Source organism: Ammospiza caudacuta, chromosome 7, assembly GCF_027887145.1.
Source record: "Ammospiza caudacuta isolate bAmmCau1 chromosome 7, bAmmCau1.pri, whole genome shotgun sequence".
NCBI classification, from domain to species: Eukaryota; Metazoa; Chordata; class Aves; order Passeriformes; family Passerellidae; genus Ammospiza; species Ammospiza caudacuta.
In genome coordinates, this window is record NC_080599.1 from 3,120,214 (window position 1) to 3,123,266 (window position 3,053).

Below are 3,053 nucleotides of genomic sequence, written 5' to 3' on the forward strand. Positions count from 1 at the left end.
AGCCTGGGCTGCACAGGACACAGGGATGGGCAGCAGCTGCAAGACAGCCCTGCCAGAGCCACCTTGGGCAACACTTTGGCCATGGCTGCTGGGCCTGGGCCTGAGGCCACGAGGGGACAAGTGACCCTTGCAGGGCTGGGGCCTCATTGCCTCCTTGTCCCTGCTCAGCAGCCTGGCAGGGGCCGCCCCATGCTCCTGTCCCTGGCATTGCACATCCCCACATGCCAGTGCCCATCCCGGGAAGAGCCCTGAGCAAGGAGGGAGGGACAGGATCTGCCTGGCCAGGGGCTGGGGCTCAGGCCTGGGCCCTTGGCATTCCTAAAACACATCCAGCTTTGCTCAGCACCAGAGACACCTTGGCCTTGTTTGTCCCTGCCTGTCATCACTGCCTCCAGTGTTCTGCTCTAACTGGAACCTGGGGACACTTTCTCAGTCGTGTTCCTCAGTGGGACCCATCAAAACTTCAAGAATGTTCAGAGTTTCAATTTAATTTTCAGTTCTTCAGAAGTTTTTTGAAGGGACTGAGTCTGAGGTAAACAACACTAAAGTCCTGTGAGAATCATTAAAGTTTTCCTAGTCCAGTTATTGCAAAAGATTTAAAAAACTTGTAAGAAATACACATTCCTATTTCAAATGAAGTATTTTATTTTATTTCTCTTTAGAGCAGAGGTGATTGCAGTATTTGGTGATTGATATTGACACAGGGTCTCTCCTCAGTAGCTCTGGCCTGTTCACAGAAGCTGTGTCTTGAGCTCTGACCCAGTGTGGACAACCTTGCTCCACGTTGCCCAGCCCCATCCTGTCTGTCCTCACTGCCCTGGGACCTGCTGTTCATGGAGAGCTGCCTGCACTCAGCCTAAGAGGGATTTTCACTTTCTGGGATTTTTTGAAGCAATCTCAAACTGCTGAGTTTCCCCACTGCAAAGAGCATATTGCTCAGGTGTGTGCCAGCCCCAGGTGCCACCAAAGGCACTGCAGAGCTGCCCTGGGCCAGCTGTGAGGGTGGATCATCAGCCCAAGCTGCACTGGGCCCCTGCAAGGGGCTGTGGCCATGGGCACTGCACTGACCCCACTGCTGGGTTTTGTCACAGACATTTCTCCACAGAAATCCTTTATTTCACATTTCTGTCTCTTCGGGAGCCAGAGGCCCCCGAAGAGAAGGTAAACAATTATTATCAGCTGCTGTGGAATGCAATAGGATTCACCTTGATTGGCTCATTTTCTATGTTTATAATTAAGGGCCAATCATCAGTGCAAGCCAGGGGACTGAGTCCCTGGACACAACTTTGTTGTGGATTCTTTTCTATCTATTCTTAGCTTAGCTAGCAGCTCTGCAAACCTCTCTCTATATTCTATTAGTATAGTAATAATGTATTATATATCATATATTAATAAATTCAGCCTTCTGATCAAGATACAAGATTCACCGTCTCTCTCTCACCAGCAGCGACCCACTCAGGCCGCTGTAATATCTGGTGACCCCTCGTGTCAGAGCAAAAATTAATCTGATAAGACCAGAGGAGCAAAATTGCTGCACTGGGTAAAAATCCTGTATGTGTAGCATTTGAGGGTTGCTTTGAAGTGACCTCAGAAAGTGGATTCAAGCCAGGAGCTGAAGAACCGAAGATCCTGATTTGGACAGAGTTCACAGCCAAGGCTGACCACAAAGAGAATCTTTCTTCTGGAAAACCATCAGGAAAGATGATGGAAAAGAGCAGCAGACCTGTGGAGCTGGCCAGAGCAAGCTGGACTCTTTCAAAAGGTACTGTTCACTTTTCTATCCCTGATGAACCAGCCCTTCGTAGCTTGTGGCTGTTTGTATGGCAGACCCATGCCTTGCCAGAAGAGATTCAATTTTCCTCTGCAGAGGAAAAAATCATAGCCCTCTGGAAACATTGGTGCAGAGAAGATGGTTGCTTTTTGTCAAAAACAGATATCTATGGGTTCTTTCGATGGGCAAAGCTTTTTTGGGTTCTTTGCTGATATTCTGTATGCTTTGGATGTTTTTGTCTGGGAGTGCATGGACTCCATTATCCAGTGCGTGTACATTGAGGGACGTGTCCTGCCTTCCATCTACCCAGCATTTATAAAGCTTTTCCCAGTCCTGAAGCGCAGAGCAGCTTGTTTTCAATGGATTTCTAACTGTTATGGCCAGGCTCCGTTTCCACCGCCCTTGGCAGAAGACCCGGTGGGGGACGACTTTGGGTTTTTTCCCCCCCCCTGCTTCGCGGCGGGGGGGGCTGAAACTTCGCGGCGCGAAGAAGTTTTTTTTACTCTTGCTCCGGAGCATGCTCAGATGGAGCCTCCTCCTTCCCCCCCTTCTCTCTCTCCGGGGGGATGGGAGTGGCCGCTCAAGCCAGCGCCGGCCTCTCAGACTCCGCCTTCAGAAACGGGGGCGGCACCGGTCTCCGAGGTTTCCTCCACGGCCCTGCTAGAGCCGTCACTCCAGGAGATCCCGTCTCCGCCTCTCCAGGAGGTCCCGCCCGCGGTGGCACCGGTCTCCCTGCCCCCGCCAGAGCCTGTGTCGGAGAAGGCAGAAGAGACAGCACTTTCGCCGATTGACCTGTTGCTAAGCAACGGCGACGCTTCGCCGCTCCTCCCAGCTCCGCTGGTGCCCGTGCCGTGCCCGCCGCCGTTTTCAGAGCCCAAGGACGCAGCACCAGTGTGTTCCCGCGTGTCCCCGCCGCCTCCACAGCAGACCCCAGAGTCAGCAGCAGAAAACGGAGTTGAACCTGCGGGACCCTCGGAGCAGCCCGCGGGGGATCCCACGCTCAGCGCGGTTCCCCCCCCGGTTCCGGCTCCCTCCCCGATGCTTCCACCGGACGTCCCAGCAGTCGCTCCGGCAGGGGGTCTCTCCTTCCGTGGAGCGGGGGCTGCCCGCCAACTCACTCTTGCGGCAGTCCAGCTGCCTGTTTTTAAGATCAGCATTCTCGGCAGTTTGGGGGGTGGTTTTTCGGGGATTGTCCCATGGAGGCCGCCGCCTCTCTTGTGTCCTAGTGGCATGGGGGGGCAGGTGCATCCAGAGAGTTCTGCCTCTGATCCCCAGCCCGGAG